Consider the following 17,111-nt stretch of genomic DNA (forward strand, 5'->3'; position numbering starts at 1 on the left):
GCCTGCCCCCCAGTGGATGTATTTTCTGCATTTTGATCTGCCAAAAATTTTCTATAAGAAAAACCATTACTGAAAAACAACCAAAATCACACAGTACGACTGGAAAAGCTGAACAATTTTCAAGGAGATAATTGAGTCTAGTTGGCCTTTGCTCTGCTCCTCTGATCAAAAGATTTTGTGGTAACAAACATATTAGAAATAAATGCAGGAACTGGAAAGAAAAGAGATTTTTTTAGCTATCAGCTAATTTCCAGGAAGAAAACAGATCCAAAAGAGCTTGGACAAAGAGAAAGAACAGGGCTATTATTGTGTTTCCAGTTTGAAATCAATCATGACTTTATTGGCCGTGGTGTTCAGGAGAGGAACATTTCCTCAGTAAACAGAATCTTTGTCTTTTTCATGCTCACTCTGTTGTGAATGGTACATCCCATCTCACTACATTTTATTGGTAAATGGGGCAGGACAGGCTTTTGTTACCACTATTAGCCTACAGGCTACATTGGGACACTCTCACCCTGCCCTCGGTGAAGAAGCATCCCAGATGACACTCTGTTTTAAACAAATGGAACATTTTAGCCTTTTGCAAAAGAGCCTACCCAAAAAAGAATTACACAGGACTCGATTTCTGTCTATAATTTCTCTTGCTGCCACAGTGGATGTCATGAAAAAGACAGTGGAGCAGTTCTGCTGGTGGACATCTTCAAGTAGACCTGGTTTGGCATCTGGCCCCCGCAGCCACTGTAAATGGGAGGGTGAGGAAGAGGGGTGTACAGCTGTGAGGGTAGCTGCCCTCACAGCACAGCCACTACACTGGGCTGAATGGTTCAGTGGGGTGGACTTACCCCTTGCCTTACTCCCATCTTCCAGCCTCCCAGCAACGTGTAATGGAAAGCACCAAGCTGTGATCATATCCTGTAGAGGGATAAGGGGACTTCGCACCCCACCCTATTGCTCTGTGACATGGGAACATAAGAATGGCCATAGGGGTTCAGACGAAGACTTATCCCGGTATCCATAAGCAACCGTTTAGGGAAGAGTAATGACAATTACTTAAAATACTCCCCCAAAACTCTCCCAGTCTCCAACTGTTCTCATCTCAGGGATTTCCTGAGCCTGATGTGCTAGAACTCAACAAACCCCTTCTCTCAGCACCTGTCCAGTCTCCTCTGGAATCCACACGATTTTTTTCCATTCCAGTTTCCTTTGGTGAGAAGCTCTACAGTTGTTACCCATGGCATAAAGAACCTTCTCTCATATTTTCCCCAAAGATTCACAATTTCTCTTTTATGTGGGAGAGAATGATAAGAACATTCCTGCCTTGGAGTTTTTTCTGATTCTTCTCTCTCTCTTTTTTTCTTTTTTTTAAATTTTAAAACATTATGCTTTTGCACCTAGTCTTTCCCAGGAGATATATTTTTGACTACTGATTGGCTGCAAAGTAGCATGTATCATCTCAGTTGTTTACACATAAATTCAATGCTAATGGCAACCTTAAGCTTACATTCTAATGATTGGTTTTCTTGCAGGGAAACAGAAGTTCTAACTAATCTCAATAAGGAAAAGGCTAAAAGCAAAATCTCCCTTCAACCTTTTAATTAGAACCATGACAGACATAATGGAGGAGAAAAGGTTTTAATTTGTTTTTCTTTATAAGATATAAACCCTCAGTTTTACAGGAATTCTCATGAGTGGAAGAGATGATACTTTTATTTATAGATAGATAGATAGATAGATAGATAGATAGATAGATAGATAGATAGATAGATAGATAGATAAAATAATCAACCTTTCTCTTTTCTGTATCAACAGGCTTTTCCATAGGCAACTAATGGAATGTATTGCACTGAAAATACCCTCTGTTTAAGGGAAAAAATGCTGACTACTTCGATAATATGAGAAATTTTACCTCCACTAGATCTTTCCTTTGTATACGGTGACAGAAGCAATTCATCAGAAATGACAGCTGCTCTCCAGCCAGGTGAAAAACTGGTATCTTAGTAGTTGTGCCAAAAAAAGGGGCTATAGTGAACAAAGCTAGTTCCAAGACTCAAAACTGAGGACACCAAGACCAAGGGATATAAAGTCCTTTCTCCTGTGGTTCCTCTGTAACACAGTGTACTATAACACAGAAATACAAATTCTTATTTTCTGGACAGCAGGTAGCTCATTTCTTACTGATTTTTTCCCAATCTCAAGCCCTTTCAGAGTCTACTAAAACATACAGTAGGAGAGCACTGTACAAAAAGTAAGGAGTACAAAAATCAGTATAGCCCTTCTGCTAATAACGTTCCCTGCTTGGGTTAAGGAAATTGTCTCAGCCTGTGACAGTGTCCCTCCTTCCTTCCCACTTGTGAGAAACTACAGACGCTTGTGCTTTCTCTCTGCAGGGGGAGAATTTCATCTCTCATTGACAAAAACTTCCTCAGAAAAAAGCGTTCTGTTCCTTAAATTTCCTGTGTATTAAATTTGACCTCGTAAAGGATGGTTATAAATGAAGGTAGTGAGCCTGAAGTTTTAGAAACTTAGTGGCAGAAGCTAGCTAATTTTTCCAGATAAATGTGTTTTTCAAGTGGAAGTACATAGTGAAAACATAAGAATTTGATGTCCAGAGCTCCAAGTGGTTGCACTGAAATGCCACTTCCTAAACACCTGTTTGTAAGCATTTAATATGCAACAGTTGAATTTACCCTGAGAATGAACAGTACTTGCCATTGGAAACGAAACTTGTAAAAGAACAAGATTATATCAACTGCTACCTTTTTCCTAAAGCAAAAAATATGATTTTCATTTGGAAGTTCTATGTATTGGGTTTTTTTAAACCTTCGAAGTCTAAGCACAAGAGCAGTAAACAATGACTCCAGTTAGCACAAGCCCAGATGTAGCACTGACTTCCCTAGTTCGATAACACTCTCTCTCCTGCTTTCTGAACAAGACTAGGGCCACAAATACACTGCAAACATTGGCTTGGAAAACAGAGACGGGCTAGGATTCCTCATTGTATTACCAGCCCAGTTGATGAACTTCTCTACCCCAGTTTCCACTCTTGGAAATATGCTTCAATAGCATTAGTGTTATGTATGTTGAACTGCAGGTCAAACGATCATCTGCTCTGTATTAACTTGGCTCCACTAAATGTAATGGAGCCAAATTAGTTTGCAACAGCCAATGATGTGTTTCTAGTCACTCTGATATTCCTCAGTGCTAAGCATTTGCTTACTTTTCTATGCACTTCTCTTTTTATCCATAATGAAGGACATCTACCCTCGAGTGCCAATCTCAATAATACCACTTATGCCCTTACATACCACTTAGGCACTTTTATCACTTACCACAGTGGGTACCACACACCACTTCTCGGTGACAGAAGAAGTCATTGGGAAGAGTTTTCTCTAGGACATAGCTTAGAGAACCTCCCATACCAGCAGGGATACCCGCACCTGCACACAAAAGTGAAGCAGGAAAGGCTTGGAAAATCTGGGCTATTTAGCAAGGCCCTTGCTGTTGTATTGCTGTCAGTGACTGAGCTGAGCAATGTGCTCAGCATCAGGTGGGATGCTCGCAGGTTAATGCAGCGCTGTAGATGGTGTCTCTGCTGTTGTCACCAACAAAATGTCTATGTAAATCTTAGCTGGATTCAGGACCGCTAACACTTAAACAGATGCCAGGATCTCAGTCCTGGCCAGCAGAGGCCACTAAGAGATTGTAGGAAGTGCTGTTGTACACAGCCTGGAGGCCTCATTCAGCATACTCACTGCTGGAGCATCTGGGATATGGAGTAGGACTTTCACTAAAAAGAAGGAATCTTCTGCGAATTTTCAAACTTTCCAAGATTTTAAAAATAATCTTGGCATGAATATTGCTTTTGCCACTGGTCTGCACTCTGGGCTGGTACTTGCCAGCAATGAGCTGGAGCAGGTGCAGAGGGAAAACTCTATAAAAAGAGACCCATGATACTCTTCTACTTGTGCACAGAACTAGGGAGGACTTTGTAACTACACCGTGCAGTTTGGTACAGTTAGCCAAAGACAGACCGTCAGTATCCTTGTGTTTAATGGTCAAGCTGAGAGGTCACCTATCATCCCTTTTGGATGGGCAGTAGTAAAAGCTCAGGTGTAGCCCATGGGGCGCAGCTGCCTGTGTCACAGGGATGCTGCCAAGTGTCTGCGGTGGGCTTTGAATCTGCTGAGTTTACTGTAATCTCATGTTCCTCTTGATGGGGATTTTATGTTTTTGAGCAGCAGTGTTAGTTTATTCCAAAGTTGTCCTCTTTCCTTAAGTTTTTCTCAGTCCCTTTGGGTTTTATAAAACCCACCTAATACCATCATGTCTTTCCCCAGTCCAAACAATTCGTTGTTCTGTGCCTAACCTCATTCAGTTTTAGGGTACACATTGCTGCAAAGGGAGAAGCATTGGGTAAAGGAAGCCAATTTTGGCTTAGTAACCTATTTCCACAATACTGTGCAATTTCTTTCAGTCTTGAGCTGGTTTGTGTGCTGCAGCGGCTCATGACGAGCTAGGAAAAGTCATCTGAAAATTCACCTAGTACATGTCTTCAAGTGCAACACTCTGGCACAGAGCAGTTCTGCCTGTTCACGGGGGTTTCAGGACACTATTGGATTCAGCGCTGATTCTGCTGTGAACAGACTTTTCAGTGACCTTTCTGGAGCTTTGAAGACAGCACTTCCCCAAATTCAGATCTTCATTTTAGAGCATCAGCTCTTTGCTGAAAGTATACACTCAAAACAGGTGGTAGGAGCTCTTCAGAGGGAGCTCTTCAGTCAGGCTGTATGTATTTTCCTTTCTCAAAGAAAAAGCTAAGCACGCTAAGCAGAAACTCAACAGGAGCTGGGAGGCATAGCCTCGCAGAGAGGCAAGATGCTGTCATTGCTCCTTGGCAATAACTTGGCTCAAGGAAAGCGGCTTCTGACTGACTGAATTCCCAGCCCTGTGCCAGCCTGGCTGTGCCATTGCAAACTGGGCCTGTGCTGTCTTGGGCAGCCCATGCTCCAAGTGGGAGACGGCAGACAGGTGTTCCCGTGTCAGGATCCATTACGATGAAGGGATGTCTGAGCAGGCAAAAATGCAAACACCATTCCTCAGTTTCACGTGCATTGCTCCTCTCATTACTGTGTAGGCCTGAATCTGATCTGTGTCCCACGCTGTGTCAAATACAGACCGCAGACATGAAGAGGGCTCAGGCAAATCTGTACTTTAAATGGACTTTATTAAAATTTACCTTTATTAAAGGTGTAGTTATGACTGAGCCCTGCAGCAGAAAGAAAGGAGCAGAAAGTGTCAGTTTTTAGCTCCCTCCTTTCCTTCTGGGGAGAGAAAATGTAGCAGATGATGTATTCATTACTTCTTCAAAGCCTGAGTATGAGAAACTAGCTTCAGGGGGATGTGTTATTAGGTAAAGCAGGTACAGTTTATAAAAAAAACCAAACCTTTGTTTTGTGACACCTCAAACAGAAAGTGTCGGGTAAGTAAGATTTAGCCCTCCAAGAAACTTAACCAAGTTTTTCCTTCCTGGTTTCACCGTTGATGGGGAGGTACCAGCTGGGACAGCAGTTCTGTAGTTCATAAATTCTCTTCCTCCACTGCTTGACACTTCTAATGTGTTTCACATAGGTTGAACACTCGAATTCCTTAAAGAGGAGGTTTCTGTGAGCTCAGTGAAGTCCTTTAAGCACTTAAAATACAGCAAGAGGTAAATCGTACAGATTACAGACTAAGCTATAAATTATTAGTAAGCTTGTTCTGGAACTTCATCATGCACTTGAAAGGCAATTTTTACACCCTAATGTGTGTCAGTAGCCTTTACCAGCATGTGCTTTCACTCAGCAGAGAAGAAAAGGATTTAAAAGGATGTGGAGACATTTTTTTTTCCTAGGATTTTCTTGCTTGCCTTTCACAAACTGACATAACAAAATCTATAAAATATTTTACCCTCCAAGAAATGTGTTGTGCTATTTTTAGACTGAAGACATTGTATCTTGTGCTCAGAGATCCTGTCGCAGATACAATTGTTCAAACAGAAAAATGGAATAAACTCATGTTATAACAATGACAAAATTTAAACCAAACAGATTTAACAGGCTGTGCTTCTGAGATTAAAATGTATAGTACAATAATAGAAGTTATACTCAGCAAAGACTTTTAAAAATAAACTGAAGTTCCCCTGTCTCATTGCAGTTCTCCACTGATTCTGTTATATATGAAATACAGTCTAATTTCAGCAAGATTTGGCTTTTCAGGTGAGAAATTATTTTTCCTCAATCCAGATTATAAATTACCTACCAAACCTGGTCTGCATACTAACAGCTATGACAGGATGCAAAGCCACCCTGTGACAGCATCCAGGGATCTGTCCTAGGCAGACAGGTCATAACTACTCTCAGATAAGCTCTGCTCTAGCTCTGTTTTCTGTAGCCTGCCTTTCTGAAATAAAAGCTGTTGTGTTCAGCAGGTGGCACCAACTGCTCGTGGTCAGTGAGATGACAAAAAGGTGTGCTGATCTGTTTTGTGAGAAAATCTGAATCTCCCAGAGCCAGCAGAGTATCAGCTTCAACACACGTGTCGTCTCCGGAAGGACTGGAAAATGCTGTCCTCACTGTAAGGGAAGTTTATTTTTTCTCTTTCTCTGCTGCCGTCATAGATTGCACTTTGCATTCTTTCACTTTCTCATGCCTCATCTGTGTAGTTGTATAATTTGTGTATACAAGACACAGCTTTTCTCAGTGCTCTGCTCACCCAGGCGTCCACTGTGACGCGCAGTGTCAGAGCAGCGTGGGGTTTGCTGGCAGGAAGGGCAAGGCTGGGCAAGGGGCACTGGGGCACACCACTCTTTTACGTGCTCCAGTGCACACTCTGCATCCTACTGCACTGCCCTCACACTAATGGCCCCTCAGTAGAAAGAACAAGTGGATGTGTGAAATAAATTGCTGTTACTGGGTTTGTTGTATTGCCAGAAGTACCAGCTGTTCAGTGTCTCTCTTTACTGCCCCTTGTACAAAAGCAGTGAGAAGCCTTGAACGAAGCAGACGCAAGACATTGTACGAGGGGGTGAGCACTGAGAAGCAGAGCCTTTGAAAGTAAGGGTCATGTACTCCCAGCCCGCTTTGCACATACTCCCAACTAAAGCCCTGGTCTTGCAGTCTTCCACATGTGATTGTTTTCCTCAGTAGCTTTACTAGTCCAGGCCAGGTTTATAAAGAATACCCGTTAGTCCTAGACTAGGTATGGTTTAGCTAGTCAGAATCGCACAGCGAGACTTGAGATTGGTACTGTTCTATGCCAATTGAATGATTCCCAAAACAGGACATACATAGTTCTTTTCAAGACCAAATTACACATCTCCAGACAGAATAATATATAAAATCACAGAATCGTTTAAGTTGGAAGGAACCTTACAGACTATCTAGTTCTAAGCCCCCTGCAATGGGCAGGGACACCTCCCACTAGACCAGCTTGCCCAAAGCCCCATCCAGCCTGGCCTTGAACACCTCCAGGGATGGGGCATCCACAGCTTCTCTGGGCAACCTGTTCCAGTGTCTCACCATCCTCATAGTGAGGAATTTCTTCCTGATATCTAATCTCAATCTCCCCTCTTCCAGTTTGCAGCCATTACCCCTCATCCTATCACTACCTGCCCTTGTAAAAATCTTGATGAACAATGTAACACAGGGTCATTTTAGCTGCTCAGACCATATTTAATTTCTGGACAGAAATTAAATTTCTGGACAGAAATTAAATTCTGGAGGAGCCACAGCTTTCCCTGGGGAAATGCACTCCAAACTCAGTGGGAGCGTTTGCTTGAGAACAGGCAGTAGGAGTAGATACAAGGGTTTTGCCCTATGATAGGCAGAGTCTGGATATGTCTTTCCTTGACAGGGTGAACAGTGCATGGACGGAGAGTCTGAACTCAGAGGAAACTAAACAATAATTCCTTGTAAAGTGACGACGAGTGGCAAAAGGGGCAATTGCTTTAATCAGGTCTTGATACAGAAGTAATTCTGCTAATGCAAGGAGTAAGGTTTTTACCTTACATAAGTGTTCTCTATTTTGCGTGGATGCACGGAGAAAAAAACATAGTGTACCTCTAGTATTTGCTAGCATTGATGAGGGAATTTCACACCGGTCACAAACCCCAAAGCCACAAGAAAGTTAGAAAGTCATCTTCAGTAAACTCTTTGATATCACATAGGTATGCACTTAAATGGATATTTCAGATTAATTCCTTTGCATGTTCTCTATAGTTAAAAGAAAAAGCGTTGGCAGTGGTTTTTCATAACTCCCCACCTTTAAAGTGGGTTGCCTTAGTTACCATGGCCAGCTTGAGAGACAGCAAATTTAGTACTAATACATTTTCAAAGCCCTGCAGTTTCTGCAAAATCTCTGTGTCATAACCAGCTATAACATATGCTTTCATCATAGTGTTAATAAGCTACAGTGGTGATGTCTAGTCGAGTTAAATCAGAGGTGCAGATTGTCACAAGCCAGAATAGCCTTGGGTCACTACCTTAGTGACTGTCCTGCGTATATTGTGAGAAACAGGTTGTTAAATTTCCCGGTAATTAGAAATAAGATTGGCTTCAAGTGGCTCAGGTATTTGGTGCTTGAAAGCAGTCTGCTGCAGTCAAGATCATACTTTCCCTAATAGGAAATGGATAGGTCTTAAGTTGTCCTCTTGATCGGTGATTCAGTATTTCCTGTGACATTTCAGAAAACCACAGGAAACAATTATTCTTTAAAGGGTAACTACTATCCATCATAAATGAGTTAACAGAGGTCTCAGCAGCTATTGATTTATCTTGTTCTCATGAGGACAGTATTTGGTTTGAGAACAGCTCTCTGTGTAACCTGTTGTGGTACAAGTAATTTTTCACCTCTACTCTTTTTCTTTTGTTCAGCTTTTAAAATTTTAAGTAGCATGAGCTAAAGTTTAAAGAAATTTTATATTGGTTTTGTAATTGTTTACAGTTCCTAGAACCTCTTTAGATGTAGGAAGGAATTGCCTCTTTACAAAGTAAAGAGCTGTCAGCAAAGGAGCAAGCAGTGCTCAAGAGAGCGTGGCTGTTGCCGAGGGTCCTGGGGGACAGTACGCGTTGGGACATGGAGTTCTGCTTTCCTGGAAGCATCTCCGTCACTGAACAGCAGCTGCGGGCTGCGCTGCGGGACTGAAGGTGCTCTGTTCCTCTGTACAGAGGGAGCTCTCTTGTTATCCTTTAGCCTGAACCTAGGCTTTTGTGATCAGCTGAGTGAAGAATAAGAAAAAAAAATTTGTAGTTTATTTATGAAATTACCCAGTATGTATTTCACTGCAGCCCCACTGTTTTTCCTACTGAATAAGGTGCCACCTGTTGGTTCTTCTAAACTGCATAGCTCTCTGAGCTAAGCATCTTGAACTCTCTAAGAGTAGTAATTTGAAGGAGCAAAACACTGGATCTACCTTTTATTATAGCTTCTCCTGGTAGCAAAAGCAACATTCTAAGGCTTCAAAGCATTAACAGAGCCTCCCCACCCTCTTTTTTTTCAGAAGCTTCTGTTTTTCTGAAAAGTCTGACTTTGGGGCTGAGATTATCCGTGCAAAGTTTCACCCTGTGGCTGAAATGTCACACTGACAATGTTTTATAAAGCTTTAAATGGCAGTGGGGAAAAATAAACAAGTCAGCCTCAGCCTTTGGTCACTGTTAGAACAAAACCAGGTGTATTTTTGCATGTAAACCTATCTCCTGATACATGTAGTTGTGCAAGCTAACCATTATGTGTTTTTCAATTTGTGGTATCAAGAGGGCAGACAGCTTTTCAGCTGTTAGATCCATCAGTTTCTGGTCTTTCTTCCCAGCTTTACAAACAGAAATGCTCTCTGGGGTCAGACCACTGGTCCACCTGCTCTCGGTGGCGACAGGAGTTGCTGTTTAGGGAGAGAGCATAAGGCCAGACATTTTCTGAAGTCCTTTCCTCTCAACCTCCCCCAGCATCCACAAATGTTGTACCCAGGGTGTTAGGGAGTACATTTATGGGTCTTGTTGTTTGGGAATTTATCTAATCCCTTTTTGGACATGCAGATACTGTCTGCCTTGCAGCCTCCTCCAAATTTGGAGGTTTGTTTCCAAAAGTACCTGTTCATAGTAGATGTCTCATGCATGAGATTGTCTAATGTGAGGCATTTGGGGCTTGATTTTTTTCAGATGCCTGAACTGATTTCTGTCCCAGATCAGTCATGCGCAATGATTAATGTATAAATGAGGATCACTTGTGGTATTGTTTGATTTATCGACTGACCCATAATTAAATACCAATTCCATGGCAAAGCAGAGGCCAAACCTAGCTCTCCCCGGTCATGGTCAGCTTCCTTTTCTTGGAGGTTTGCGTCTGGCTCGTCATTTGTTATCTTGTGCAGCTGATGTCAAAAAGGGGCCACAATAAAAGCTGGCATCATTCACTGATGTTCCAGACTTATCCACTGAACAAAGAGGTTGAACAAACAAAATTTGCCTGATCCACGGAAAACCACAGTGGAAAACACAGTGTAGAACCATACAATTACAGCCTGTCTCTTAAAGCATATACATAAAGGTACTGAATTAATATTGCTGGGAGTAAAAGGATCTCAAAAAGTGCCTTTTGGTTCCCAAACAAAGTTGCATTCCCTAATGCGTAATTCTCAGTATTTCAAAATCTGAACCCCCTACAACATCTCCATCAAAATCAAAAGAGGAGGAGAAAAAAAGTACTCTTATTCTTCCAAGCAGCAAGTGTCCAGAACCAACAGGTAGTTTCTGACTCATATCCTTCTATAATAAGCAGCAAGCAATGACATTGGGATTTGGTGAGGTCCACTGAAGGAAGTGGACCACAGTGACTGGGGTGATCCAGGACCCTCCCAGGGCTGCCTCCTTTGCAGTGGTGGGTGATCCCACACCTTGCGGCCTGAAGCGCAGCTGCCCTTGGGCAAGGTGGGAGCCACCCCTTTCCAGCAGCGGTTCCTCAGTGTTCCTGCCGTCTGTGCGATGAGTTCCCTCACTCTCACCCATTCCCCTGCTCGGGCGCGGTGACTCTCCCCTCCCCACCTGGCTACCGCTAGCACCACTTGCCGGCTGGCCCCTCGTGGTAGCCGGGCTGGCCGGCGGGGCCGCCTGCCCCCGCGCCGCGCTCGCCGGGGGGCGCCATGGCGCGGCTTGCCCCGCCGCTGCTCCGCGGCGCGCCCGCTGGGGGGCGCCATAGTGCGGGCGGCCGGACGGGCGGCGCGGGGCGCGCCTCCCCGCCGGGCGGAGGCAGTGGCGGCGGAGCGGGGAGGGCGCACACGGCAGGGGCGACCCCTCGGAGCCGGGGGGGCTCCGGCGAGAATCCATGGATCCCGCCGCCGCCTCCCGCCCCGCCGCCCGGCGGCCGGGCGCCCTGCCGCGGCTGCTGCTCTCGTCCGCGGGGCGGGCGCTGCTGTGGCTCGGTCCCGTCTACCTGGCGGGGTACCTGGGGCTGAGCGGCAGCTGGGTGCTGCTGGGGCTGGCGCTGTGGCTGTGCTGGGGACACAACCGGCGGTGGAAGCGCGACCGGCTGGCTGCCGCCTTCGCGCTGCTGGAGGACGAGCGGGAGGCGGTGTGCCGGGGGCTGGCCGCCCGGCAGCTGCCGGCTTGGGTGAGTGAGGACCGGCGGGCACCTGCCGCGCATCCACCCGCAGCATCTTCGGAGCCCCCGGGAGCGGGGATGCGGCGCACTGCCGGCGGCGGGCTTGGGTGGCTGGGGAGCGGCCGGCGGGAGCGGTGGGGAGCGAGGTGTTCCGTCGTGAGCAGCTGAAGGGGGGAAAAAAAGAGGTGGCAGTGATGCCTTGGACCCAGCAGTAACGTCTCTGGCTTTCAAGTCTTGCTCAGTAAAGTGAGTGCTAAACTGGAAGTTGTTTTAGTCCAGGAAATGTGCGCGATGCTGTAAGCGTGCTTGTCAAATAGACTGCTGTGTCCCTGGAGGAATCTTCTTTCAAATATGTGCTGTTGCATTGCAGGTATTTTGGTGTAGAGGATACTTATTTTAGACCTTCTCATCTGAAAAGTTTTCTCCCGGTCTTTTTAGTGTAATCTGAAAAAAAATAATGCATAAACATAATATTCTCAGCCTGCTAAAACCCAAATATGTAACTTTAAAATATGGTATGGAAAGCTAGCCCCTGTTTGTTCTTCACATTTGTTCCTAGCCACTCCAGGTTTTAAAGTAAAGAAACTTGAAACTCTTAACTGCACATTTTATTCTACGGCCTTGGTTATTTGTTGGGTAGCCCTGGTTGGCTAATGGAAAAGGATGATGAGGGTTTTTTTTTTTTTTTCTTCTTCATCGGCATTTGCTTAGCATTTAAAAACATGTCAGGGACTGGTAGGGAAATGCTTTTCTTGTAAGAAAGAGAATATCAAAGAGCTCTATTTGTAAGGAGCGTTGGAGTGTAATGGAGACATTTATAGTCAGCAAACTGTTTTATATAGCCTACAGCACTTGGCTCTCCTTAGTGCTGGGGGAAATGAAGGCAGGCAGCACTTCATAGAAGCGAGGCCAGGGTCTCCTAGCAGAGCTGGTGCAGCTCCCTGCACATGTTCCCTCCTGCCGGGCACAAAAGTCTGTTTCTGAATGGGGTTTCTGCTTGTTTGTATTGACAGAGTGTTTAAAACAACTCAGAACGTTAATGAGTGTGGTGGTGTCAGCTCTTGCCCTGATGCTGTAAGAATAGTGGTGTGTTTTATCCTCAGGTGCCCTGAATCTTGATAATGAGAAGCTGAGTCTCTTAGTCATCATTGAAAAATCAGAATTGCCCCAAACACACACCCAGTTTCAAAAGTTCTTAGGTTTTGTGTTTGAAAGTGTCAGACTTCGTTAGTGCATGGGCAATGGAAGGGATTATTGATTGCCCTGTACTCGGCATACACAAGGCTGCACTGGGAGCGCTGTGTACCCCAAAGACCGGGGGGGTTTGACAAATAGGGAGACTCCATCAGGGCCTACTGAGATGGTCAGGCGCTGGAGCTCCTGGTGTGTGAGGAGAGGCTGGTGGATCTGGGGCTGTTCAGCCTCCTTCAGAAGGGAAGGATTCAGGGGGATCTCACCTCTGTGTCCCACTGCCTGGCGCTTGCTCACAGAGAAGGTGGAGTCAGATTCACTCCAGAGGCCTCAGTCCTGACTTGTGAATTCTTGGAGCTGCTGCTGGAAGGCATGAAGTAGGACCTAAGGATAAAGGGTCTGCGTCACATGCTTTTAGTTTCAGCTTTTAGCTGTATTGCTGCTTCTCGACCTTTCCTTTTCTATGTTGGTAACTTTTCTTCTTCATCACTTGGTGTTTGCTTCCACACCACACTTGTACTTGATATTTTTTGAACTCCTCAGCTTTAATTTTCCTTCTGTCCCCTTCCTTGATTAGATCTTCTACTTCTCCCCTGTGCCAGTCTTGGAAGCTGATTTTCACCCGCTGTCTGTTCAGTTTATTCTCTGTCGTGTCATCGTTTTTTTTAATCTTTAATTTTTGCCTTTCAGTGTTCATGAGCCTTCAGCTGAAACAGCTCTAAAAATGTCCCTTGCATTCTTCTCTCCTGACATGCAGAGGTGGGAGTAGGAATACAATTCAGGCTAGAGGGAACATGGGTTGGATTTACAGTGTTGTAATCCTAGGAAAAGTTCTGGAGGTGTGAAGTGATGGCCGTGTCTTAGGGGGTTGGTAAATAGTTGTCTCCTTGCGTGCCCTGTAGTAAAATGAGGAAGATCCATCCAGTGTAGAATTAAGACCAATCATTGATTGCGCTAGTTGATTAAAAACCGTTCTTCCTAAGAGCGGTGCAGCGGCTCCTTCAAATGTGGCTTGGGCTCCCCTCAGTCATGGTGGTATCAGTTGTTAGGAGACGCATTCGTATTGTAGCCTTTCCTTCAGGGAGGACACTGGGAGGGTTTCCCTCATCTGCTTAACCATCTGTTTCAGGGAATGTGCAGGGCTATTTTGCAGCACCAGTTTCTTGGCTGAAACCAGCCAGCGAGTTTGGAACAGAGGCATTCCTGTGCTTATGTGGGCAGGCTGTGCTTCCTTGGGAAACCAGGCTGGAAATCTGCTCGCGTAGAGTCGAGTCAGATCTGTGTGTTGGAGAGGTCAGACTTTCTGACTTCAACACGTGCAGCCTTTAGTCTGACTTTTGTAAAACCAGTCAGTGCTCAGAGCAGAGGTAGCTGGGCTTCCACCTGTGTTCCGGCTCCCGGGGCTGGTGGTGACTTCTCCATGTTGCTTTTGCAGTTGTTAGCAGGTTGCAGGTGAGAACATCCAAGTATGCTGGGTTTCTTCCTGATGTTGAATTCCTTTTACCAGGAGAAATTGATATTACTGGGTACGGAACAGTCCTTTTAAAACTTTGCCTGTTAATTCCTTGTTCATGCAAAAGGCTCATTTAGACTTTATTTTTTTTACCCTAGCACAGGGAGTTAAAAAAACCTGTCCCTCAAAAAAAAAAGCCACAACCCACCAAAAAAACCCAACAAAACCCCAAACAAACCAAAAAACCCCTGATGGATAGATTCCTGTGTCGTATTTGAAGAGAATGGCACTGTTGTGTCAGGCATGGCTTTTGCTATTGCTATGATTGTTGGTGTGGCCTGCTCCAGGGCAAGGTGGAGCCATGCAGAAACTTACACATTTTCTTTACTTGCTAGTAATTGGCCCTTACCTACTGTTTTTGATCTTCAAAGCTCTTTTCAAATGCTAAGTAATTTTTGCAGCATTCCTAAAATATTGGCAAGAAGTATGTCTGCTTTTGTAGATGAGGAGAACTGATTTTTGATAGTGTGACTTGCCCAAGGCTACAGGATTAAGTCTTATTCTGGGATAGTGTTAACTTTGGCAGCTCTTGGTGGCTGGTTCTGGACTTAGTAGGAAGTGTTTTGGGCTTCTCTTACCTGTGCTGTACTGATGACGAACTTAAGGACAAGACCTTGCTGCCAGGGCCCTCACCAGTAACAAGGGTCAGAAGTCTGTCTGAAGTCCAGAGCACATGGTTAAAATGTATGGAACTGCAGATGGTTTTTTTTCCAAGACATGCTAGGACACAGTAAGTTCTTGGGGTAAGATGTTGGGTCAAGGAGAAAGCTTGGTGGTGTCACTGGGCTAACTCATCTGCTAGTGGGACATGCATGTTATGGGAATACCCTGTGGGTAGGAAAGGCTCTGCTCGGAGCTTATGTTTTACTAGTCAATGGATAATCTAGATGCAACACGTGGGTGCCAAGCTCTGCTTCTTCTGCAGAGCTGCTCACTGAATTCGTACCATTGAGTGCAGCTGACCTTTGACACTGGGAACCCACTGAAATTTGGTGGCCTTTCATAATAGGCAGAAAGCTGTTTTTTACCAGCAGCATGTAGTCAGAGAATTTCTGTGGCTTTTGCCTCAGTGAGAGCCCTGTTGTGTTCGCCAGGGAGCTGCTGGTGGTCTTTGGTACCTTTGAGCTACAGCAATGCTATTTCTTCCGTCTGTCAAAGGAAACTGAGGCACAGCTTGCCTGGGTAGGACTTGTGTCTCAGACACGCGAATGAGGGGGTGTCAAGCAGGATGGAGATGTACCACAAATGGCTGCTAATCCCATCACAGCAATCATCTGAGGTGTGACACAGGGATCTGTGATTCATTGCGATTGCTTTTGGAGTTTGCCCTGGGCTGTCTGGTTTGGGTGTCTGTGGCTCAAATAGTGAATTCAATTTTGCTTTTTCTTAAGGTGAGACTAGCTGCTGCCTCCTCCTAATGGTTTTTGCCTGTTTCCTGATGCTCTTGTGTGCTGTTCCAGCTCTCCTTGGCCACCATCTTGCTTCTTGGACACTTCTTGCATTTGCATCTCTAGCAACTTTGGCTCTAGTGAATAATCCCAACCAATTTTAGTGGTTTATATTGTGCTGCGTTTCTCACCTTAACGTTGGTGGGTCTCACACATGGGTTGTGACTTTCTCATTGGGATCTGGTGGCCCAGCTGTTGCCCTGGTCTGTCCTGTCTGTCTTTCCTTTTGGGTCACATCCCTCTCCTCTCTGTAAGATCTTATGAAGGACAGCTTGCCACACTACTTCCATCCCTGCCCTACCCTGCCTGTCACTGATCCAGGGCTGTGGAGCAAACGCTGCGGGACACTGGTGCTTGGCACTTGCATTGGAGCTGGGGACCAGCTGCCTTCAGGCCACCCGGGATTTATGTGCCCTGGTGGAGGACCCTTTGGAGAAAGATGAAAGACTGGCAGGTGAAGTGGAGGTCCCTTGAATCCCATAATCTGCCTTCCTGTAAAATGTCAGCAGCGTTTTATCAGTATTGATTGTACCTTCTTGTGCTGTATTCTCACTTTATCATGCAAATAGAGCTGGGTAGGCTGACATTTCAGTGAACTTGTGTTGTCTTGTTTAATGGAAAAGTTGCTATTTAGAGCATCAAAAGAAATTGCATATAAAGAATATGGTAATATCACTTTGTTTTTTTAATGTAATAATTTGAGGTAATTTGAAGCATTATTTGAGCAAGGGAAATGGGCTCTGAAATCATAATTGAAGCTGGAATAAAAAGCAGGCTGCTGTCCATTCCATCCAGACATCTCTGAGCACCTCTCTGAAAGCTGCCGAATTAAACAGCAAGCCTTTGACTGAAGAGTGTAATTCACGGCTTTTGTATAAGGAGGTAATGTATTGTCCTGCCCAATTACTACTGTCAGGCTAGATGACAGTCAAAGGAGTAGGAGTCCCTTTGTATTCGGGTGCTCTTGTAGAGCTGAGAAGGCCTGAGTGCCCGTTCTGAGAAGCTGCTGCACCATCCTTCCCTTCTGCAATAACCTGCTGCCGGCTTAAAGCACTGGCTGAAAATACTGCGCCCGTAAGACTTTACTGTGTGATTGTAGTAAGGTGACTGTGGCTCTTCACTCAGCAGCGTCTTGGTGAGATCTGAGAGATCAGTTAGTTACTTGAGTGGCCTCATATCCAGCTGTCCTGGTGGCGATTAAACAAGTCATTGCTACTAGGAACTGGAGGGATTTTGCAACGGACACAGACGCTTCTTGTTGGCATTTGATGTGTCCAACTTGAAAACATGATGCATGAGTGACTACTTCATTTTATTTTGTCGTTAGCATC

General features: G+C 44.9%; 1 protein-coding gene across 1 annotated transcript in view; it reads left to right on the forward strand.

Moving 5' to 3' along the window:
• The first annotated feature begins 6,515 nt into the window (after positions 1–6,515).
• The window catches only part of ESYT3 (extended synaptotagmin 3), a 37,694-nt gene continuing 27,098 nt past the window's right edge, over positions 6,516–17,111 (forward strand). Inside the window, exon 1 of the mRNA XM_054207732.1 lies at positions 6,516–6,612. The gene's annotated coding sequence lies outside the window, so the exon portion shown is untranslated. The remainder of the gene's footprint in view (positions 6,613–17,111) is intronic.

This window comes from Rissa tridactyla, chromosome 7 (genome assembly GCF_028500815.1).
Source record: "Rissa tridactyla isolate bRisTri1 chromosome 7, bRisTri1.patW.cur.20221130, whole genome shotgun sequence".
In the NCBI taxonomy this organism is placed as follows: domain Eukaryota; kingdom Metazoa; phylum Chordata; class Aves; order Charadriiformes; family Laridae; genus Rissa; species Rissa tridactyla.